The sequence below is a fragment of the Apium graveolens genome, chromosome 2, assembly GCF_009905375.1.
Source record: "Apium graveolens cultivar Ventura chromosome 2, ASM990537v1, whole genome shotgun sequence".
NCBI classification, from domain to species: Eukaryota; Viridiplantae; Streptophyta; class Magnoliopsida; order Apiales; family Apiaceae; genus Apium; species Apium graveolens.
The window spans coordinates 263608701-263635342 of NC_133648.1; the positions used below are offsets into that span (position 1 = coordinate 263608701).

General features: G+C 36.8%; 1 non-coding gene across 1 annotated transcript; it reads left to right on the plus strand.

Moving 5' to 3' along the window:
- The first annotated feature begins 4613 nt into the window (after positions 1 to 4613).
- LOC141709172 (small nucleolar RNA R71) lies at positions 4614 to 4720 on the plus strand. The gene has a single exon (XR_012569762.1). It is a non-coding gene; the product is annotated as a small nucleolar RNA R71 (small nucleolar RNA).
- Positions 4721 to 26642: the final 21922 nt, after the last annotated feature.

The window sequence follows — 26642 nt, forward strand, 5'->3', positions numbered from 1 at the left end:
TATCTAAAAATGTTTATTATGCTAGATTCTTTATGATTCTTGCTAACCATCTTGTTGAGAATATTTCTATTGAGAACCCAACCAACAAACTAGATTGTTGGGTTCGAGAAAGAAGAGTGCTTGCAGATCTTAGCAGAACCAATCATCACAAAGAGGTGCCCCTCTTCTACTTTCCAATCATGGAGGGCTCTCAGGTAAGTGAGGTAAGCACCACTTTCTCTACAATTCTTACCTCTCAAATTTCTTTGCCTTTAAGTGTAGCTATGGCATCTGTGTCAATGACCCAACAGATGCCTACCCAAGCTACCAAAACAAAAACTTCCAAATCCAAAACAAAGAAAACCCCCTCTGGTTTCTCTCAAAAGAAACTAGTTGCAAAACTACCAAACACCAAGAGGGGAGTGTGAAGGAGAGTGAGTTGGGTGAGGGACAGGGTGAACATCAAAGAAGCCCTAAGGATAAGGTTGGTGAGGTGAGTGTTTCCCAGCCTAGCCACACTGTAGTTTCTCAACAAACTGCAGTGCTTAAAAAGGACTTAAGCTCTTTACTAGTTGCATCCTCCCAAAAGGATGTGACTATTGAACAAATCTCTCAGCCAAGAGCACAGGCCAAGAGGGTAAGGGACACTAGTGCACCCCAAACTTATGCCAGAAAGAAGAAATCCAAAACCATTGGGGATGTACAGGGAAACACACAGTGCAAACTGAAGCTAAAGACTCAGTTACTGCACCATCTCAAATTCAGATTGATGTGGCTCCAATAAATGTGGAGTCACAGCTAAAATCTTTAATCATAGAAGCACCACAAACACCATACTCTCCCACAAATTCTCTGGATGTGGACATGATCAACACATCAATTCCTGTTTCCCCTTCTTCAACTCTGTTTGGGAAGCCAAAATCTAGTGCAAGTGAGCATCATCTTTTAGATGATTTGTTGGCTCACTTGCCAATTCTTTCAGGAATTGTTGAGACATCTGTGCCAAAATTATCATCAATCTACACAGAGTCTACAATAGTCTCCATTCCAAACTCATTCATTTCTTCTATTCCGGTGGATATTGTTCATCCATCGGTTAGTGATTGTATCCCGATGGATGTGCCTAACAACAGTCATCCGTCGGCTATCTTAACTACTACCCCGATGGATATTCCTCATCCGTCGGTAATCACTACACACACTGAAATATCAATAATTGTTACAAGTATAGATGAGTTAGTAGTAGTACAATCACTCTTAGGACTGAGGGAAATGAGTGATTTGAGTGAGAGGCTGGGTTGCTCCCAGGAAAAAGGAGAGGAAATGAGTGAACAAATGCAGGCTATTTCTTCCAGCCTGGCAAAAGAGAGTGAGAGGAGTACCACCTTAGTAGGTGAAGGTGAGGGTGTGAGGGTGGTGAGCCAAGGGGAGCCCTTGATGCAACAAAAGAGAGAAAATGAGATAAATACAGGTACAAGAGATATAAGGGTGGAAACCATTGCTAGTGAGTCAATGGATGTCAGTGAGGCAGAAAAAGAGAGACTATTCCAGCAAGAATATCAAGCTGCCATAGATTCTATCTTTTTGGATGCTGAGAAATTTACTCATCCTGTTCTGGCTTATCAAACTCTAGCTGGACAGGGCAATGAGGATGTTGAGAGGATGCTGAACCTAGTGTATACAACTGCCTCAATGCAAAGGGCAAAGGATGCCATCACTGCTATGTCATCCATAACTGGTAGTGAGTTTGAATTGACTGAAGAATCTTTTGGGGATGATGGTGAGGATGATGGAGATGATAGCATGAGCATAGGGGGGATGCAGATATTCCTTCCTGGATGCTAACTAAATAATGTTCATATTCACATCTCCATTCTACCTTATTCAAGCTAATTCATGACACCCAAACAGTTATTCAAGCATCCTTAAGTGCCAGCACAAAAAGGTTACTCACAACACATCTGGAAGCTCTACAGCTGCACAAAATTCAGGCTCTCCAACACAGTCAAAGTATGGATGAAATTAAGCAAGAAGTTTCAGAAGTCAAATAAGATTTTATAGTAAGGGTTGGATGCTAGACTTCCTGGAACCACTATGGCTGAGATAGCACAGAAATTAAGAAAATAAGCTGATTTGAACAGGATGGTTGAAGCCATGGACTCTAGGCTGACAAATGTAAAGAAGTCAATGGCCAAAATTCTTGAAAATCAGGAGGCTCAAACCAGTTTACTTCAACATTTAGTGGCTGCACAACTCCCTACTTCTCATCAACTTGATGCTAAAAAAGGGGGAGAAAGACTCATTCATCCCAGTTAGTCAAGGGGACTCAACAAGTGAGGGGGAGAAAGTGCTCAACATCTAAGTTAGTAAAGTAATTGTGCCAGCAATTGCTTTCACTAAGCCACCAGCTATGGATATCATTGATCTCATCAATCTAGCAATAGAAAAACTGAAATCAAATGATAAATTGAAAAGGATTGATGTAGCAGCAGTTGAGAAGGAGCTGGATGATAAATGGAAGAAGATTGATGAAGACATTCAAAAGAAATTTGGTCAGATACAGAAACCAGACAAGATCTTTCATCACCACTCACAAGTAAAGCAAATTTCAGTGAATGAAATAAGTCTAGGTAGCTTGGATAAAGGCCAAAATTCATGCATCAAATCTCCAAAAGCCAATCTGATTCTGAAACCTAAAAAGAACTATCCAAAGTTATCAGACAAGAATCCCTTGGATCTCATGTTTGAGACTCCAAAACTAGATGAAAAGAAGCTGTTGGCAAGGTCCATCGCATTTTACAAAGATCCATATGATTCAGTACAAAAAAAAGAGAATTTCCAAATTTACAGGAATGGAAAAGAGATCTGTGTGGTGGCTGGTCACCCTCAGTTTGCAGCAGCAAAAAGGGAAGAGAAAGAAAGAATTAAGCAAGAAAAGAGGCAAGTTGTTTTAGATGTTAAGAAGCTCAAACAGAAGAAATAGCAAGCTACTATAGTAGCCAAGCTTCAAGCTGTGAAAGCTATAACTGAAATCTCTGAAAAACCACTTGTGATTACTGAAGCTCAAGATCAGCAAATGCACAATGAACCTCAACAGAAAAGGAAATTCAGATACAAGCTTCATTCCAAAAGAAAATTGGACTTCAATGATGAGGAAATGGAAGACTACATTCCCAAACAGTCTACAACTTTAACTCAAACATCCAAGCCCTCAGTGGTACATAAGGAATTCAAGGTGGATCCAACAAAAAATTTTCATGGTGAGCCTATAATTCCCAAGGATGAGCCAATAGACTGGGAAAGTTTTCCAATTCCTGAACTAAATTTACATATCTTCAACAAACCAAAGAAAAAAAGATTAAAGCAACCAAAAAGGTCAAGCCTATGACTCTTAGAACCAAGACCCTAACCAAATCTCAACCTACAGTCAACAAGGGAGATCTTTTATATATCTGTGACATCAAGGAGTTTTCAAATATAAACCTCTACTTGGATGAATTGGAAGAAGTAAGAGGGATTGATGCTCACAGACATCTTCCTGAAAGACTAGTGTTTAAGTATAAGGGAGGGAAAGAGATCACATGGCCTCTTCACAGGATTCTTCAAGAAAGCTAATATGTACTGATAAAGGTATTCTCATCCTTCAAGAAAAAGTTTGGTTTTAATGTAACTGCAAGGAAATTGGTCCTAAAGAAGATAGAAGATCTAAGGAGCAATAAAGTCAAAGATGCACTCCCCAAAACCCTACAATTCCCTTCACAGAAAATAGAGTGCATTTGAGGCCTTATTGGCTGATGGAATTCATGGATGACAAGGGTGTTAGAAGATTCTCCAGACCTCAAAGTGATTTCTTTCAACTGTTCTTTAACTTCCCTCTAACCTGGGTTAGCTTCTGTATCACTAGGAAGAGTTCCTTGTGGTCGATTCAGGAGCGCATGAGCAATTTATCCTATTTGTTCTCCAAGGTTTTGATCGAATCTGCATGGCTTTTACACATTAGCCTCAATTCCTCTAATCCAGATTTTTCATTAGCAGATTGACCAGCACATCCATGAGATTGTTGTTGTATTACCGGTGGCTGAAATTGTTGCCTTAGTGCACACTATTGTTGAAAACCAGGAGGGTTGAATGGCTTGTCTCCAAACTGTTGATAAGGCTGTTGTGGATGTTGAATACCACTCTGATTATTTCTCCAGCTGAAATTAGGAAGGTTTCGGTTGTTAGGATGATAAGTGGCAGGAACTGGTTGCTGTGGTCTCTGAAAATTGCTCGCAAACTGTGCCGACTCACCAGATATAACACATTGATCTGTCGCATGTGTACCTGCACAAAGCTCACTAACACTTGCTATCTGATAAACTCCATAGTTGGCCAGAGAATCCACTTTCATAGTCAATACCTTTAGCTGAGTAGTTATAGCCGTAGCTGTATCCACCTCCAGAATTTCTGCTACCTTGGCTTGTGGCAGTCTCTGAGTTTGGTTTTGATATTCATTAGCAGCCATCATTTCAATTAGCTCATAAGCTTCCTCATAGCTCTTTGCCCATAAAACTCCACCTGATTCTGCATCTAGCATGGGTCTCGACTATGCTCCCAACTCGTTATAGAAGCAATTGATTACCATTCAATCAGGCATTCCATGATGATGACACTTCCAAAGAATCTCCTTGTTGCACTCCCAAGCTTCACATAAAGATTCTCCCGATTGCTGTGCAAATTGAGTAAGAGAATTCCTGATTGCAGCTGTTTTTGCCATAGGGAAGAATTTAGTAAGGAATTTCTGAGCAAGATCCTCCCAAGTCGCAATAGAACCAGCTGGTAGAGAGTGCAATCAGCTCTAAGCTTTATCCCTCAGAGAAAATGGGAAAAGTCTCAGTTTCACAGCATCTTCTAAAACACCGTTGAACTTGAAGGTGTCGCAGATCTCGATGAAATCCCTAATATGCATATTGGGATCTTCCGTTGGAGCTCCCCCAAACTGGACTGAATTCTGTACCATTTGAATCGCGCCATGCTTGATTTCGAAGGTATTAGATGCAATGCCTGGTCTGACAATGCTAGACTGAATGTCATTGATTTTCGGTTGAGAATAATCCTTCAATGCTTTCGTTTCTGCTGCTGGTTATCCCATTACAATGATCACTTCTGTTTCTACTTCTTCTAGTATGTCCTTACGATATTGAGAACGTGTTCGTATACACTCTCACTCGAATACCTGAAACACACAAGCAAAGTAAAATTGGTAAGAGAAATAATTTTGAGTCGGTGGACTTTAACGACCACTGATGACAAGCATATAAACTAAATTTAACACCGATCCCCGGCAGCAGCGCCAAAAACTTGTCGCACAAAAACACGCAAGTGTACGCGGTCACAAATAGTATAAGATTAAGTTAGTTCATTCCCACAAAGATTGGGTTAAATTCAGAATGTGCACTTATGCAACAATGTATGATTATTATTCACTGCTAAGACAAGTATCAAACTGAGTTTGATTATCTAAAAGTAATTATGCTAGAATGAATTAACTAAGAGATTAAGATCTACTTATATGAAATAAAACATGGGATTCTAACTTCATTAAATATTTCATTCAGAGTTTATGCCTTTAATCATAGTATGTGATGGTTATGATAAATAGTCAGACAACACAAAATTAGTACACGCTATCTTTCAATATATGTGTACCCTACTACTCAGCATCCATAAATTATATAGAAGCTGGGCAGACACCAATCATGCTTAGACCCTATATGTCTATAAGATTTGAAAACATAACGGTTTAAGAGCAAGTTATCTATTGAGATTACGTAGGGCAACGTAAGATGGTTAAAATTACACTATGAATCATGCATGTTAAAACATCCATAAACCTATGCTAGCATGACAAGTTCTGAACCCCTATATCCACTTTCGCATTTAATAGACATTAAAAAACAACTTAGATGTTAGCTACACATCCAAGAAGATTAAGCACAACCGTAGGAGGAAATCAATAATTCATCACACACTAAAACTTTAAGCAATCAACTACTAAACTCCATAAATAAATCCGTTAGAATCCCACGATAACGATTAGTTCATAATCGAACGGCTCGTCATCATGGGTTCCGATGAAAACATGATAGTAAAAAGGTTCTGAATACTACAAGAGTATATTAAAGTATTAAGGTTTAGAAAACAAATCCGAAACAAGCATCCAAAGTATCGCCTAATTAGAAGAATATAAAAGAACGATGTAGAACTAAATCTTCCTCTTCTTAGTCGTCTTGTGTGCTTTTTTTTCCAGAGTTCTCCCTTTGTTCCTTCTTATTTAATTTGTCTCCTTTTCTTTATTTATATGCTCCAGGTTGACTTGGCCGCTCAAAATATCCAAAACGTACTAAAATCAGGATTCTGTCTTCCCGACTTAGCCGGGCACGACTGTATGGAGCGCGGGCGCGCTCTGCTTCTGGAGAATAGGGCGCGGGCACGCCTAAGTCAAGCGAAGGCGCGCTTGGCTTCTGGAAAATTTCTGAAATTTTTTTATTTCTTGTTCTGATCTTCTCGCAAGCACTCGCATTTCAATTCATGATCTCTTATCAACATAAAAGCATATTGAAGTCCATTCTTGCCTCCAACTAAAGCCCTACACATACTCAACACGAAATGCATCAAAAACACCACATACTTGAGGTCAAATCATCAACTTAAGCTGATATGAAGCATTCTAAATGGATATAAAATACACTTATCATGTACTTGCAGGCTCCATACTTTGGCTCACTAACAATCTTTTTACAAAGATGAGTTAGGTGATTTGTTGAACCATATTTTTTTACATTTCTTACTGGGAGCATCTGCAACATAGGCATAGTTATTGCTTTTGTTGACACTTATCTTTTCATTTCTGTTCTTCTTTTTCTTTCACGTGCTTTCATTTTTTAATTTTAGTTATTGGTGTCTTAATGAATAGACTAGCTTTAGGCTTTTTCTCACATTCAGTTTTGAGTGTAGGTTTGGCATTTTTCTTTTCTTCATCTTCAATTTCTTGCTTGATTATAATCTCCTCTTCACTGAAGTTCACCTCACGGACTTTGAACAAGGGTGCATTCAACTTTTAAAGCACCACATGAACTTCTTTATTTACACTTTCCTTTCCCTTGTCAATATGACTTTTCTTTTGAGATGCACCAGCCTCATATTCCAATCCAATAGCTATGTTATCACAGGGCTTGTTCTTTTCATGGTATTGACCAACCAATTGAGATGTATTTTTAAATGACTTAAGCTTAAGATCATTTTTCTCAATTTTTTCTCTCAACACAACTTCTACTTTCTCTGCACAATTTAGCTTGTTTTTGAGATATTCATTTTCTTATCTAACTAATTCTAGACTAACAAGCTGCAGCTCTAGTTCTTGTTTCTCAATCTCAAGTTTCTCATTCATTTTTAATAGCCTACTCATTCCCTCGGTAACAGCCATCATGTTTGTGTGAATGTGAAATATTTCTATACTCATATTTTCAACAATTTTCTTATATTATAAAGCATTCAAATCAATGGTGGTTAGGATATGTACCTCAGATTTTGATGATGTTGATTTTCCTTCCTCCAAAGCCATGAGAGCATAATTTACATATTCTTCAACATCATCTTCATCATCTATGTCATCCCAACTCTCCCTTTCAGCAATATAAGCTTTTCCTTGTTGTTTCTTCAGAAGTGCTTCATACTTAGGTTCAAGATCTAAATTGCCTTATCATTCTTCACCTTCTTTGGTTTCTGCATTCTGTGGAAAAGTGACCCAGCTCATCACAGTTGTAGCATCTAATCTTTGATCTGTCCACAGATCATGATTTCTAGCCACCTTTTCCAGTTGCATTTGAATGAGTCTTTTCTTTTCAGATGTTGTTGTAGGATGTTTTTCCTTTACCCTAGAAGTACCTAGGCTTCTTGACTCTAATGTTTAAATATTTTCTTGCTAGGTAGGCCATAGAATGGTCCATTACATCCAACTCCTTAAGAGTATAATACACACCATCTTCCAACTTCAGAATGACTTATTTTTTAGGTTCCTTGTTCTTCTGCTCAACATCTAGAATAACTTGAGTGGGATTCAGTTTCATCTTCAGTTATTTTCTTGCCATTTTATATCAAGGAACTTGATACATCCATAACATGTCCTTGACTCACCTGTAATGACTTTCTCTGCATCATATCCAGATCATAGGTTTTAAGAATGCCATACAAAACCTCCAAAGTTGTTCTCCCTAGATCTCTCCCTTTCTCTTATTGCAGAGACCTTTTGTTCTAGATGGTCAGGGAGAGTGAGTAGAAATTTTAGGTTGACCTTTTCCGCTTCATAGTAATTGTCATGAAACTACAAGTCATTTATCAGCTTGTTAAATCTTTTAAAAACCTCAGTACTGCCTTCTTTAGGTTTAGCCATGAAACCCTCATATTGTGAGACTAGAGTCCTTATTTAGTTTGACCTCACATCTTTAGTACCTTCACACATAATCTCTATCTTTTCCCAGATCTGCTTGGATGGCTCACGGTTGATAATGTTGTTATACATGACATTATTAAGAGATTCAATGAGAATGAGTTGCAAGCTACTATCAAGTGAAACTTTCTCCTTTTCTGGTTCAGTATATGTAGATGGATCTTTAGGGAAAAGGTGACTAGGAATGTCCATATCACCATCAGTTGCTTTAGATATCCTCACCATAGGAATGAAGGGTCAATGCTTGAGAATTTCAATATATAGTGGATTGGCCATCCTGATGAACAACATCATTTTCTTCTTCCATAAGGTGTAGTTCACTCTGTCAAAGACAGGGATCTTGATACTTCTAAGTTTCTGTGCACTCATACTTCCAAGATCTAATCAGTTTACTTTCAGATTTTGCTCTGATAATACTTGTTAGGTATGGAGTGAAACACAGGGGGGTGAATGTGTTTTCTTTATTTTCTTGATTATTTGAAAGTAATTTTGGCTTTTGGAACTTAACAGTTAGAATCAAATATGTAGTGATAAAAGACTGAATGTAAATACACAAGTAATTTATCAAAAACTCACTTGATTTATATTAAATCAAATTTGTTAGTGCTACAAATTTGTATTCTTGAAAATAGGAACTCAGCTACTTCACTTGAGAGAATAAAAGATTTTTTACGTCTGTTTTGTTACCACTAAATAAAGTACTATATAACAACATGCACAACTTACAAAGATTACACTAAAATGGACTCACACATATTCTAAAGTCTATTTGTCTATTTTTCACTTTTCGTACAACAAATCTTCATACAAACTAACAGGTCTGTGACCCTCCTTTGTCCAGTTCATCTTGGCCCTTGATCTTGCATTCTTCAAGCTGTATTTGTAGGCTTTCCAATTCAGTGATAGAATTGTTTGTTGACTGATAATCTTGGATCTTCAAGTTGTCTATCTTCTGAATTTTGAAGTTGTTGTCGAGATCTATTTTACTGTATAGAGAAGTCACATATCGGTAAAAAAAAAGTGACTTATCGATATCTCTACTTCTCTATAAGCATTATGACTTGTCAAGATCTCCAGTTGTTTAGAAGTATATTGACTTGTCGATATCTCCAGTTCTCTACAAGCATATTGACTTGTCGATATCTTTTTGAACTTCTCTACAAGTCATTTTTGACTTCTCGACATACATCTCTATACTTCTTGCTTGTCGATATGTGACTCAGAACATTTTCCCATAAACAACATTATTCAACTTCAAGCTTCTACACTTCTATCTGAGACATGATCATGATTAATCTTCTTCCAGAGTTTATTCCTTAGATTGATGGTTGTTCATAGATAAATCTTCCAGTCTAATCACCTTAATATTTTTACAGACTCGAGAAATACAAGTACAAAATACAATAAGATTATCATACAACTGATTTTTAGGGTTGTCAAAGTTACTTAGTTTTGTTATGTACATGCATGTCTTGCACAACAAGTGTTATTGTTACTTGAAGGACATCCTTTCATGATACTGGTTGCATCACAATTGTAACACCCCCAAATCCGGGGTCGGGTATTCGGGTTGCCACGAGTTCCATTTCCCTTAATAACACCCAATCTTAATAAACAATCAACTACTTTGTACTGTGACCCCACAATAAACACACACACCACAAGTTATAGTCTCAGAGATGAATATCCAAAAATAACACGAGTCATTTTATTCCAAAATTATATGCCATTACACCTTGAAAGGGTTTCTGAATAAATTTACATTTCTTTGCCATTATTACAATTGATAAAGATACATAAGTCTGGTACATCAAAAGTTGAAAGCCTAGCCTATTGGTAGTTCCTACCTCAGCTACAGCGACATCAACGCCTATAGGAAACTGCGGAATGTTTCCTATCCGCTCGCGAATTGGGAGCTTGGTCCTGTTCATCTTGTCTATCTGATGTTGTGTGATGAAAGAAGAAAGCAAGGGTGAGCAACAATCCCATCGAAATAATATGTATAATAATTAACAATATATGAGCATTCTCATAGTACTCATGAAAGTCTTGGTCAAGAAGAAATGAACCAAGCTGATATCTTAACGCGACCAAGTCGCAAAATATTCAGTATATATATACATATACTTTTCACAATCTCTGAAATCCTCTGACATGTATAACATACATAGAGTTCCAGTTTATAACTGTATAAAAATATCGTTGCAAGGTGATCTCATATATCTAACCTTGTCTCAACGTTTTTCTGAAAATCTTTGATATGCACAAGATAATCATTTACTAGATATAAGTTTGAAAGATGAAGTTACAAGATACTCCAATATACTTATATCTTTTCCGAATACTACTTGAACTACCACCGTTCAGTGTATAAATAGTTCATCCCATAGATTAAGCTACAAGACAAAACTTGTATAGAATCAATCTTTAAAATATCATCAAAATAAAATGAAGTTACGAGATACTTCATTTGATGCAAACATCATTTTGAAAACTTGACCCTGCCAACACTCAACAATCGCCCAACCGTAGCCTTTCTATCGAAGTGCTCTGGGTAGTGTTGCAGGAATATCCAATTGGATGATGAACTCATTACGGGAGTTTGCCGCGCCAGGAAGACCACTTACGATGATCAGTCGTAGTAGTGCAACCCCACCATTTTCTACATGTAGAGGAGAACCTGTCGGATTTACTTGTCAACCGAACACTGGACTCCTAAGGAATGTACCGTCTTGCGGAACTTCCAGGCCATTTGGGCCAATATAATAAGGTTGGGTCGGCGCCACTCGACCACTTACGCCACTCCTAGTTCAGATGAAATCCATGACTCTGAAACGTAAAGCTCATCCCCACTTTCCCCAAGTAGAAACTTGTTGATATGGCTCCACCAAGAAGTCGTATCTAGTTGGAAAGGAAAACTCACCGATATTTCCCAGGCGATGCCTGTTAATGGATTAACTTGTTCCAAGAATTTTACTATCCGAGTATTGGGTAAGTAATCAAAAACTCTTTTATCAAAATAGCAACCTTGTTGCGAATATAAAACACACCACAGAGCCGGATCTCTTAGGTTTTGAGCGAATATTTAAATCCCCTTTTAAAGGAAGATCTTAAATATGTAAAAATGAGTTTTGGGATCCGCTCTAACTTTTAAAATCATTTTGAAGACTCGCAAACATTTTTAAAAATGTTTGGAGTAATGCTGATTTAATAAAATAAATCAGTCCCAATATATTAGAAAATATTTGAATATTATTATTTAAATAATATTCTCATAAAGAATAATCTTTATAAAAATAATTGAAGTAGAAGTTGTAAAATTTATACTTGAAATGAATATTAAATAACCAAAGATATACTTATACGAAAGTAATATCTTTATTTGAATAATCAAAAATGAGTTTGATCATCGACACATTATTCCTTAATGAAATAAAGAATAATAATTAGTAATTAATCGGAGTCATAAGTCCTCGAATGAATATTCAAAATAATATTCATTAATAAAATAAACGGGGTCATAAGCCCTCGAATGAATATTCAAAATAATATTCAATAATAAAATAAACGGGGTCATAAGCCCTCGAATGAATATTCAAAATAATATTCATTAATAAAATAAACGGAGTCATAAGCTCTCGAATAAATATTCAAAATAATATTCAATAATAAAATAAACGGGGTCATAAGCCCTCGAATGAATATTCAAAATAATATTCATTAATAAAATAAAGTTATCGAATAAACCTTATTCGATTCATAGTTTTCAAAACTATTCATATATATATATATAAATATATATATATTATACTCGGGAGCCTCGACTCCCGGTTTTAGAAAAATGTTCACCTTTGGGTCCCCTATACTAAGGGTATATGCAAATTACCGCTTATCTCTAGCATAGGTATTATCAACTAAATCAACAGATATATGTATCAAGAATACGAAACAGGCATGCATATATACCATATCACATGCTACAATATATCGCAAGAATTTGCTAATTAACCATCATGCATCTATCGCAAGATAATGCATATACAAATGTATACATCACAACAACAGTATAACTGGTAGAAAACTTGCCTGAGCGACTGGGGGTTACAAATGGCTTGGGACGAGTCTGGTAACCTATAAACAACATATAAGTTGGAATTAAACCAAAGTCACTTATAAATCTATACTTTAACCAATTTAGACTCTAACGCTCGCTTTCGCGCTTAACGATTCACTTAAGTCGCTCGAGTACCCTCGGCTCCACCATTTTTAATAAATTAACCATTAAGGGTTTTAAGGCGATTCTTTCGCGAGTATCTTACCAACTGCCTAATACACTTTACATAAATGTTTCATACCCCAATTAGTCATTTAAGGTCTTTAACCTATATTTCAAAGTAAGGCGAGGGGTAATGGTTTGGTCGCGAAACGCCGTTACTTAAAATGGTCATTTCTCCTAAACCGTACATCGGATTCAGACGAACCACATATCAAAACGAAGCTCGTAACATGAACTATCTTATCATGGCAATAGTCAAAACCTAACAGTGAGTTCTCGGGTCCTGATGTTATGAACAAAAACAGTCTAAAGTAAATCGGACATTACGACGGCTATGTTTACGCGATTTCCCAAAATTTTAACAAACCAATTCAACACCAAACCATCACCAATCAATCCCAATACAACCATATGACAATATCACTCATCAACCACTTTAAACCATTTAAACCAAGCCCAAATCATACCATGAATCATCAAGAACAACTAGTGCTACTCTTAACTTCAAAAATCAACAAAAACACTTAACAACTAAGATCTCAACATGACAAAGCAACTACTACACTTAATCTATCATTCCATCATCATAATCATTTATACCAAACAACTTAATGCTAAGATAATTTAGAGTTATACCTTCCTTGAAGCTTTTAATCAATGAAAGATCCTTGGAATGCCCATGGAAGCCTTGATCTATGCTTAAGCTACCTTGAACTTTCATAAAAATCAAGAAAACCAAAGTTATTTCTTGAAGGTTACTATTCACCATCTTCTTCCTTGATTTATTGGAAGAGATTGTGAAGGAATTAGAAGCTTAAACTCATGGGATAGCTATATCTATGTATAAGGAACCTTAGATAATTACCTCATGATTTAACAAAGCTTGGGTCTTGGTTTTGGATTTTTCTTTCCTTTGAAAATGAAAAAAGCCAAGAGCTTGATGAAGAAATGAGATAGCTTTTTGTTTTTGGTGAAAATGAAATGTTTTGGCTTGGTTGGTTGTTTTTTGATTTGTTTTGTTTTGTTTTATTACCTTTTACCATGGTAACTTTTGTGTGGTTCTAATTCAACCAACAACACACTTTGCTTAGTCATGCTTATGTCACCATGTGATGTCACCTTGTTACACTTGTCTTCCTCTTGTTGGTGTGATGACATCATCATCCACTAACCCCTTGATTAACTCCTAATTACTTGGCTAATGACCGCTGATCTGTTATGCGGTTCACTTAACTTTTGTTTTCGTTTATCGTTTGAGGGATCATACCCGGGATCTTATTACTTAGGTTTCTTTAACCTTTCTCAATACATTATATTCCTTTCATGATCCTCTCTTATAATCCTTGAATTTAAATCCTTTTTATTCTGTTACCTTATACTCAATTCTTTCTGTATCTGGTAAATTTCCGGGAAAAATCAAAGTGTTCGGATTTGGATTCTGACGATCTTTACATACACTTATATACCACATAGAGTACAAATAATATCTCAGAAGATCAATAAAAGAACCCCTACATAGTGTGGCATGAAAAATTTTCTTATTCAGCATAATCAGCAAAACACTATTCATAAGGGTTTCCAAAAATTTTAAAAAAATTGGGGTTATTACAGTCTCCCCTCCTTAAAAGGATTCCGTCCCGGAATCAGATAGAAAATGAATAGGGATGCTCTCTTAGCATTGCACTTTCTAAGTCTCAAGTAAATTTTTCCCATATTGTGGTTCTTCCATCAAACTCTGCCTAGTTTGATAACCCTTCTCCTAAGTACTTGCTCCTTTTCAATCTATAACCCTTCCTGGTTGCTCCATATAGGTTACGTCTGGTTGCATGTCTAGGCACTCATATGCTCCTATTTATCTGGCATCTAAATTACACTTCCTTAACAAGGATACGTGAAACACATCATGACTTGCTACATGTTCGGGGTAGGGCTAGCTCATATGCTAACTCCCCAATACGTCTTAATATATCCAAGGGTCCAACAATTTGTGGACTTAGCTTTCATTTCTTTCCGAACCTCATCAATCATTTCCAAGGGATACCTTTAACATTACTAGGTCCCCTATTTCCTATTCCTTGTCCTTTCGTGTCAAATCAACATACTTTTATGTCCACCTCGGGCTACTACCAGCCGTCCTCTGATTAGATCTATTACATCCTTGGTCCTTTGGACCACTACTGGTCTGAGCATCTTGCGCTCTGTAACATCATCCTATCATAAGGGAGATCGACATTGTCTTCTCCCAAGGATCTCATAAGGCGATATCTCAATACTGACATATGATCTATTGTCGTAAGAAAACTCAATCCGTGTTAAGTGATCATTCCAAATTCTTTCAAGTCTACTGCACAGACTCTCATTATAGCTTTTAGCATTAGAGCTTTTGCTTCTTAATACCCATTCTTTTACAGTTCATAATCGCTACTACCTTCCGTTCCTAATATTATACTGGTTATACTTTTGCTCGTTAGCGTTCTATAACCTTCTAATATCCACGTCAACCTTAGTATCAAGAATGTGTTTCCATTCCGAATACCACCATAACTTTACTACTCCTTTTTCAGCTGTATCTATTTTCGAAAGCTTGATCCATCATATAGAAGTACAGGAATTTGTTGAGAGATCACTATGATCATGAACACTTGTTCTATTGCATAGTTAGTACAGAAGGTGGCCAGCCTTTAGTACTTGACAAGCAATTAAACAACATGTGGTATCCTACTAGGCTTCTATCACACAGATAGATAGTCATTCGGCAATACCTCCCCTTCTGGAAGGGTTGTTCTTCTCAGCTTACATGAAATGAAAAGAAGAGAAAATAACGAACTGAAGAGAATTGTATATACGTAAAAAAAATTTATTGCCATAAAATATCTAGCTTGGAATCTACCTCTGAATTATAGAGGTTTGTCATAGGAGAACAAAACATATAGGTATTTATAACAACATCAAGTATTATAGCATCGTATTTCACATGCCTAAATATTTTCGCTATTCCGTCCATCATTCTATGGACCCATGCTCTTCCTCGAGCTTATACATAATCACCTTTGAAACTCCCTCGATATCGAAAATCGAATCTGGGATCTCATTCTAGACATCATCATTACTAGAATTCTATGCTTGCACTGCAACCTTCCTCGCATAGTAATATAACTCTCTATTGATAAGAAGGAATAAATAATCAATAGGTAAATAATCGACCTAGTTTTTCTATCAAAGATAACTTATACGTCAACATGACCCGATTACTGGTAATCAATCTCAACATCCATTCCAATACAACTCTCACGGTTGTAATCAGCTCATTAATCGCAGAATCATTGCTGCATTACTATGGTCCACCACTGACCTACTGTCGTCATTCACTTTCCATGAAATCTTAATATCTAACCATACGGAGTCCATACATGTGGTATAGAATTCTTCTAAGGAGTTAACATAATCACCATTCATAATTCATGAAGAACACTCCAAATTCTGACGTACTTTCATGACATGAAGCAGATAAAATTGCAGAAGAGTTTCAATCAAAGCAACGATAGCAGGTTAATACCATTCTTAATCATATGCCTTAAATAGAAGACTTAACTCAAAGGTTCTTCTAGTCCTTTTTGAAACATGGTCCTGGCTTATCTCAAGATAGTACCTTCTGAGATAGATAGGCCACTCATGGCGATTACACGAATTAAACCTTTACCAACTACTATTACGGTTGGGTATTGCACAGTCATCAGAAGGAATGTCAATCTTCCAAACCATAATACAACCATCACAGCTTTAACCATCATCACTGTATTCCTTTGGCACAAGAGCCTATAATTATCCTCTTACCTTTAAAGTATCGGCCACCTCTTTGGCCTTTCCTGATAGTAAAATTTCCTTACAGTCAATGTCATTTTAACCACCTCCAAATAAATTTTCTACCTCATTTCAATCACTGCTTATGTGAAGATGTTTTCCTTAAAATCTGATGAGTAAAAAAAAAATATCACCATTTTTCCATAAGTTATTGCCTCAGTCTTTAGAGGTTAATCACTGTCACGACTGACTTTTAATCATACTTAGAACATCTTTTATCTTAGTTCCTAATTGCCCTAAAAAATTTCAACCTTTACTGGTTCGATCCATACTTTCTCGTGGTTTAACACGTGCCCCACTTGGCATCATTATAATTACGTCATATTTCCTTTATCAACATTTCTATTCTTGAGAAATTTGAATATTACCTTTCTCCTTGTAAAACCTCTAAGGTTATCCTTGAATCGTTCCTCCTGTATTTCCTAGATACAGGGCATATCAAGATACCATTTATTAATACCAGAATCATTGTCTATATACTTCTGAAAAATTTCTCCACTGATCCTTAAAGGTTGTTATTACCTTAATCCATTCCAATTCATACTATCAAAACTCATACTATCCCTATTAAGGGTGAAATGCCAACCTTTATGCATTCCCCTAGGATTCATTTTAAGTTACCGATGTTCTATCCATAATTCCACCTTTAAAAAGGTACATGCATCCTTCCATGGATAAATCAAGTCATATATCCCTGATAAGGGTGTCTTATTTAATCATTCCCACCTCGATAGTATATGCCTAATTTCACAATAACATCTGTATTCAAAATGAGGTCAATCAATATGGCCTCCAAAAGATAACAACGGTTATCCGCTTTTCTTGCCTAATTTGGTAACGATAACAAGGATGTTCTGGAAGATATTGGTCGTGTTCAACGTGAACTTCTTCTTAATAATTCCTTATTTACTTTTTTTGTTTATCTCAACAGTCATCTCAATGTTGGGATATCTTTCATACCTGGCGTTTCCCATTCTGGGTATCAAGCCACCGGTCTTACACTTCACATTCTTGAAGGTCACTTCCTTCATCCAATTTTCCTAATTTCTTACTTCCTTGTCTCCTCAGTCTATCCGCGTCTAATTATTTATCCTTCGAACTATCTCAAGGTTTCCTTGAATCCTCCCAACTTACAGGGGATAAAATATATGTATCTCTTATTCCTTCAATCATCAACTTTAACTCATGGTGAATCACCCTCATCCTGACGATTACATACTTTTTTATTTCTATTGGTACGAGTCTTTAGGGTTTCCTCATACCCAACTCCCTTATCATTCCTCAAACTCTATTGCCTTTATATTCCTTTCCACTTCAGTTTCTTTTTATTTTCCTTTCTCTTATCATTATTTCACGAACCAACATAACATAAGCATTGATTTCAAACATCCCGCCATTCTGGATTCGTGTCCTCAGAACGAATCTTGACAACTTTTACAACTTAGATTCATAATTCATCATACTCGTCTGCCTTTATTCTGGCTCTAAAGCTTTTACACTATCCCCATAACCTTGGGAAGTACTTTCCTGAAAACAATTGATTGAACTTAAATCAGTTTATTATAATCTCTTGCTTCGTGCCTTCCTTGGCCTTTCACCAGCGGGTGGCCTCTCTCTTAGGAGGGTAAGTGACAAAAATAGTCTTTTGTGATTCGTCAATCATTTAGAATCTCAAATGATTCCTATATTTCCTTTAGCCAGGCTCTTGCCTCGACTAGGTCAACCTGTTCCTTGGAACTCTGAGAGCTTAGCGACTTAAATGTCATGAAAGAATTTCCTACCGCATTGTTTCCTCAAGGTGGTGGTTGGGGATAATAGTCTAAGTTCTTTTTAGACAGGTCCATGAATTGCCGTATAGGAGTATCGTCTCGGGTCTCCATTCCTTACTCGACTTTCTGTTTCCTTAGTATGAAATGTTTCATCCTTCTCCCATACTTGGGGTTATCTTATACGTTAAAATCCTCATTTTCCACTTCATTATGTTATGGGTTCCTTTTATCTTGATGGAGACCTCTTTGACTATCACGTTCAGGGTTTGCTCTAAATCTTATTCCTCAAACTATCTTTCATCTAAGATCTCATCTTTAAGCTCTTGAACATTTGGAACCCAAATTCTGTAGGAATACCTCATTATACCCTTATCATCTTTCTCGGTATTAATCTCATATTTATTTATTGGCTCTCTGCCTTCATTCATCACCTTTTTCTGGCATAATATGCTCTTTTCCAATAATTCGATCTGTATTGCAATCTCAAACAGCTTTTCGGTACCGGCTCCGATTACCTTCACTTCTATTTCCATTTTCTCAAAATCTCTTATAAACTCTCTCAAAGACATTATCATCTTGAGTCTCTCCTTTTTACTAAGGGCATCAGCCACCACATTGGCTTTCCCCGAATGATAAAGAATCTCATAATCGTAATCCTTGATTAGCTCTAACCACCTCATTTGGCGCATGTTGAGCTCTTTTCTGCGTGAAAATGTACTAGAGCACTTATGGCTTAGGTAATTCTCGCACTTCTCTCCATACAAGTTGTGCCTCCAATCTTTAGGGCAAAACTATTGCCATGAGCCCAAGCTCATAGGTGGGGATATCGAATTTTCAAGTAATATTCATTAAATAAAATAAAAGGAGTCATAAGTCCTCGAATGAATATTCAAGTAATATTCATTAAATAATATGAAGTTATCGAATAAACCTTATTCGAATAATAGTTTTTAAAAACCATATCAATATATATATATATATATATATCATATACTCGGGAACATCTACTCCCGGTTTTTGAAAAGGGTTCACCTTTGGGTCCCCTATACTCAGGGTATATGCAACTACTGCTTATCTCTAGCATAGGTATTATGCAACTAATAAGCCTTTGAACCAACAGATATATAAGTCAAGAATACAAAACAGGCATGCATATATACCATATCACATGCTCCAATATATCGCAAGAATTTGCTAATAACAAATATGCATTTATCACAAGATCATGCATATACACATATACATCACAACAACAGTTATACGGGTAGAAAACTTGCCTGAGTGCTCCCGGATAGACTTAAGCTTAGAGTGGGTCCGATAACCTATGAACAACAACATAAGTCAGAATTAAACCCCGGCTGCTTAAGAAACTAGACTTTAACCATTTAGAGTCCTAACGTTCGTTTTCGCGCCTAACGATTTACTTAAGTCGCTCGAGTACCCTCGGCTCCACCATTTTTAGTAAATTAACCATTAAGAATTTTAAAGCGATTCTTTCGCGAGTACCTTACCAACTGCCTAATCCACTTTACATAATTGTTTCATACCCCAAATAGTCATTTAAAGTCCTTAACCAAGGTTTCAAAGTAAGGCGAGAGGTAATGGTTCGGTCGCGAAATGCCGTTACTTAAAACGGTCATTTCTCCTAAACCGTACATCGGATTCAAACGAACCACATATCAAAATGAAGCTCGTAACATGAACTATCTAATAATGGCAATGGTCAAAACCTAACAGGCAGTTCTCGGGTCCTGATGTTAAGAGCAAAAACAGTCTAAAGTAAATCGGACATTACGACGGCTATGTTTACGCGATTTCCCAAATTTTTACCATTCCAAATCATATCAATCCAACTACAAATCAACAACAAGTCAAGATACACATCAAGGCTACTGATTTCAGTCATAATAAGCTCAAGGATCTCAATCCAATCATATATTATAACATCTCCAAATTCAACTAAACTACTTAAGAATTAAGCTCGAATCATGCTTATCATTCAAATTACTACTCATCCATCCAAACCATCTCCAAACTTCAACATTCAAACTTATTACTAAAGGGTGTGAATATTTATACCTTTCTTGGAGGGTGTAAAGTTACTAGAAAGCCTTATGGAGCCTCCTACAAGCTTGATCTTTCCAAAGAAAACAAGAACACAAAGTTAGGCTTTAAAGTTTCTAAAAGTCCGATTGAAAGAACTGTAAAAATGAGGATCTTACCGTGCTTATTTGGACGAGACTTGTGAACAAGAGTTGTAGGCCATCTCAATAAATTTCCAACGAGCTATAGAACACAACATTTGAGTGAGTATTGAAGGAGATATGGCAGTTTAAAGTTGCTGGGTTTGTTTTGGCCGAGAGCTTTTGCTCTTGGAAGCAAAAGTCAACTTCTAATTTTTGTGTTTTATGATATTTGCTTGATTGCTTCTCCTTTTTGCCTTGGAAAATGTTTTAGCTTTTTACCATGGTAAATTTTACATGGCCCAAAATCAACCAACAAAACAAAACCCCTTGTCATGCTTATGTCATCTTGCACATGTCATATTGCTTCCACTTGTCTACACCTTGTTGGTTTGATGACATCATCATCCCTAACCTCCTTGATTAACTCCTAATTGCTTGCCTAATGATCGCTGATCTGTTATACGGTTCGCTTAACTTTCGTTTTCGTTTATCGTTTGAGGGATCATACCCGGGATCTTATTACTTAGGTTTCTTTAACCTTTCTCAATACATTATATTCCTTTCATGATCCTCTCTTATAATCCTTGAATTTAAATCCTTTTTATTCTGTTACCTTATACTCAATTCTTTCTGTATCTGGTAGATTTTCGGGAAAAATCAAAGTGTTCGAATTTGGATTCTGACGATCTTTACATATACGTATTTATCATATAGAGTACTAATAATATCCCAGAAGATCAATAAAAGAGCCCCTACATAGTGTGGTATGAAAAGTTTTCTTATTCAGCATAATCAGCAAAATCACTATTCATAAGGGTTTCAAAAATTCCAAAAATTGGGGTTATTACAGTCTCCCCTTCTTAAAAGGATTCCGTCCCGGAATCAGATAGAAAATGAATAGGGATACTTTCTTAGCATTACACTTTCTAACTCTCAAGTAAATTTTTCCCACATTGTGGTTCTTACATCAAACTCTGAATAGTTTGATAACCCTTCTCCTAAGCACTTGTTCCTTTTTCAATCTATAACCCTTCCTGGTTGCTCCATATAGGTTACGTCTGGTTGCATGTCTATGCGCTCATATGCCCCTATTTATCTGGCATCCGAATTACAGTTCCTTAACATTGATAGGTGAAACACGTTATGACTTGCTACATGTTCTGGGGTAAGGCTAGCTCATATGCTAACTTCCCAATACTTCTTAAAATATCCAAGGGTCCGAAAAATTGTGGACTTAGCTTTCCTTTCTTTCCGAATCTCATCAATCCTTTCCAAGGGTTTCCAAGGGGATACCTTTAACAACACTAGGTCCCCTACTTCCTATTCTTTGTCCTTTCATGTCAAATCAACATACTTCTTATGTCCATCTTGGGTTACTACCAGCCATCCTTTGATTAGATCTATTATATCCTTGGTCCTTTGGACTACTGCGGGTCCGAGCATCTTGCGCTCTACAACTTCATCCTAACATAAGGGAGATCGACATTGTCTTGTGATCTCATAAGGCGACAACTCGATAATGACATATGATCTATTGTCGTAAGAAAACTCAATCTGTGTTAAGTGATCATTCCAATTTCTTTCAAGTCTATTGCACAGACTCTTATTATAGCTTTTAGTATTAAAGCTTTTACTTCTCAATACCCATTCTTTTCCAGTTCGTAATCGCTACTACCTTCCGTTCCTAATATTATACTAGTTATACTTTTGCTCATTAGTGTTCTATAACCTTTTAATAACCTCGTCAACCTTAGTATCACGAATGTGTTTCCATTCCGAATACCACCACAACTTTACTACTCCTTCTTCAGCTGCTTCTATCTTCGAAAGCTTAATCCTTCATATAGAAGTAAAAGAATTTATTGAGAGATCACTATGATCATGAACACTTGTTATATTGCATAGTTAGTACAGAAGGTGGCCAGCCTTTAGTACTTGACAAGCAATTAAACAACATGCGGTATCCTACTAGGCTTCTATCACACAGATAGATAGTCATTCAGCAATACCTCCCCTTCTGGAAGGGTTGTTCTTCTCAACTTACATGAAATGAAAATGAGAGAAAAGAACGAATTGAAGAGAATTGTATATATAAAAAAAATATATTGCCAAAAAATATCTGGCTTGGAACCTACCTCTGAACTATAGAGGTTTGTCATAGGAGAACAAAACATATATGTATTTATATCAACATCAAGTATTATAGCATCGTATTTCACATGCCTAAATATTTTTGCTATTCCGTCCATCATTCTATGGACCCATGCTCTTCCTCAAGCTTATACTCAATCACCTTTGAAACTCCCTTGACATCGCAAATCGAATCTGGAATCTCATTTTATACATCATCGATACTAAAATGCTGTGCTTGCACCGCAACCTTCCTCGTATAGTAATACGACTCTCTATTGATAAGAGGGAATAAATATTCAATAGGTAGATACTCTACTTAATTAGTCTATCAATGATAACTTATACACTACCACGACCCGATTAGTGGTACACAACCTCAACATCCATTCCAATATAACTCTCACGATTGTAATCAGCTCATTACTCACAGAATCATTGCTGCATTACTATGGTCCACCACTGACCTACTGTCGTCATTCACTTTCCATGAAATCTTAATATCTAACCATACAGAGTCCATACATGTCGTATAGAATCCTTCTAAGGAGTTAACATAATCACCATTCATGATTCATGAAGAACACTCCAGATCCTGGCGTATATTCATGACATGAAGCAGATAAAATTGCAGAAGAGTTTCAATCAAAGCAACGATAGCAGGTTAATACCATTCTTAATCATATGCCTTAAATAGAAGACTTAACTCAAAGTTTCATCTAGTCCTTTTTGAAATATGGTCCTGGCTTATCTCAAGATAGTATCTTCTGAGATTGATAGCCCGCTCATGGCGATTACACGAATTAAACCTTTATCAACTACTATTACGGTTGGGTATTGCACAGTCATCAGAAGGAATTTCAATCTTCCAAACCATAATACAACCTTCACAGCTTTAACCATCATCACTGTATTCCTTTGGCACAAGCGCCTATAATTATCCTCTTACCTTTAAAGTGTCGGCCACCTCTTTGGCCTTTCCTGATGGTAACATTTCCCTACAGTCAATGTCATTTTAACCACTTCCAAATAAATTTTCTACCTCATTTCAATCACTGCTTATGTGAAGATGTTTTCCTTAAAATCTGATGAGTAAAAAAAAATATCACCATTTTTTCATAAGTTATTGCCTCAGTCTTTAGAGGTTAATCACTGTCACGAATGACTCTCAATCATACTTAGAACATCTTTTATCTTAGGTCCTAATTTCCCTGAACAGTTTCGACCTTTACTGGTTCGATCCATACTTTCTCGTGGTTTAACACGTGCCCCACTTGGCATCATTATAATTACGTCATATCTCCTTTATCAACATTTCTATTCTTGAGAATTTTGAATATTACCTTTCTCCTTGTAAAACCTCTAAGGTTATCCTTGATTCGTTCCTCCTGTATTCCCTAGATACAGGGCATATCAAAATACCCTTTACTAATACTAGAACCATTATCTATATGTTTCTGAAAATTTTCTCCACTGATACTTAAAGGTCATCATTACCTTAATCTTTTCCAATTCATACTGTCAAAACTCATACTATCCCTATTAAGGGTGAAATGCCAACATTCATGCATTCCCCTATGGTTCATCTCAAGTTATCGAAGTTATATCCTTAATCCCACCTTTAAAAAGGTACTTGCATCCTTCCATGGATAAATCAAGTGATATATCCTTGATAGATTATCTTATTCATCATTCCCACCTCGATAGTCAATACCTAATTTCATAATAGCATCCTTATTCAAATTGAGGTCAATCCATATGGCCTCCAAAAGATAACAATGGTCATCCGCTTTTCTTGCCTAATTTGGTAACAATAACAAGGATGTTCTGAAAGATATTGGTCGTGTTCAACGGGAACTTCTTCTTAATAATTCCTTATTTACTTTTGTTATTTATTTCAACAGTCATCTCAATGTTGGGATATCTTTCATACCTAGCGTCTCCCTTTCTGGGTATCAAGCCACCGGTCTTACACTTCACATTCTTGAAGGTCACTTCCTTCATCCAATTTTCCTAATTTCTTACTTCCTTGTCTCCTCAGTCTATCCGCGTCTCATTATTTATCCTTCGAATTATCTCAAGGTTTCCTCGAATCCTCCCAACTTACAGGGGATAAAATATATGTATCTCTTATGCCTTCAATCATCAACTTTAACTCATGGTGAATCACCCTCATCCTGACGATTACATACTTTTCTAATTCTATTGCTACGAGTCTTTAGGGTTTCCTCATACCCAACTCCCTTATCATTCCTCAAACTCTATTGCCTTTATATTCCTTTCCACTTCAGTTTCTTTTTATTTTCCTTTCTCTTATCATTATTTCATGAACCCACTAATCATTGACTTCAAGCATCACATCGTTCTGGGATTCTTGTCATCAGAACGAATCTTGACAACTTTTACAACTTAGATTCATAATTCATCATACTCGTCTGTCTTTGTTCTGGCTCCAAAGCTTTTACACTATCTCCATAACCTTGGGAAGTACTTTCCTGAAAACAATTGACTAAACTTAAATCAGTTTATTATAATCTCTTGCTCCGTGCCTTCCTTGGCCTTTCACCAGCGGGTGGCCTCTCTCTTAGGAGGGTAAGTGACAAAAACAGTCTTTTGTGATTCGTCAATCATTTAGAATTTCAAATGATTCCTATATTTCCTTTAGTCAGGCTCTTGCCTCGACTGGGTCAGCTTGTTCCTTGGAACTCTAAGGGCTTAGCGACTTAAAGGTCCTGAAAGAATTTCTCACCGCATTGTTTCCTTAGGGTGGTGGTTGGGGATAATAGTCTAAGTCCTTTTTAGACAGGTCCATGAATTGCCGTATAAGAGTACCGTCTCGGGTCTCCTTTCCTTACTCGACTTTCTGTTTCCTTAGTATGAAATGTTTCATCCTTCTCCCATACTTGGGGTTATCTTATACGTTAAAATCCTCATTTTCAACTTCATTATGTTATGGGTTCCTTCTATCTTGATGGCGACCTCCCTGACTATCACGTTCAGGGTTTGCTCTAAATCTTATTCCTCAAACTAGCTTTCATCTAAGATCTCATCTTTAAGCTCTTGAACATTCGGAACCCAAATTCTATAGGAATACCTCATTATTCCCTTATCATCTTTCTCGGTATTAATCTCATATTTATTTATTGGCTCTCTGCCTTCATTCATCACCTTTTTCTGGCACAATATGCTCTTTTCCAATAATTCGGTCTGTATTGCAATCTCAAACAGCTTTTCGGTACCGGCTCCGATTACCTTCACTTCTATTTCCATTTTCTCAAAATCTCTTATAAACTCTCTCAAAGACATTATCATCTTGAGTCTCTCCTTTTTACTAAGGGCATCAGCCACCACATTGGCTTTCCCCGAATGATAAAGAATCTCATAATCGTAATCCTTGATTAGCTCTAACCACCTCATTTGGCGCATGTTGAGCTCTTTTCTGCGTGAAAATGTACTAGAGCACTTATGGCTTAGGTAATTCTCGCACTTCTCTCCATACAAGTTGTGCCTCCAATCTTTAGGGCAAAACTATTGCCATGAGCCCAAGCTCATAGGTGGGGATATCGAATTTTATATTCCCTTAATTATCTTGACGCGTACGCGATTACCTTGCTGTGTTGTACAAGAAGCACCCTAATTCCTTATGCGAAGCGTCACTACAATTCACAAAATCTCCTTTTTCATTCGGCAATGCCAACATATGGGCCGCCACCAACCTTTTCTTTAGTTGTTAAAATCTTTTCTCGTATTTCTCTGTCCATTCAAACTTCTTAGTATTACGAGTAAGCCGCGTCAAAGGGGCTACTATCTTTACAAACTTGAACGAACCTCCGGTAGTGACCGGCCAATCCTACCTCTGGTAGTTTCCCTAACCATGGTCATCAATTCCTCAGTGGTCCTTTATTCATTCTTGTCAGGATCCTCCACGGAATCCTCCTCGGCCACAATCCCTT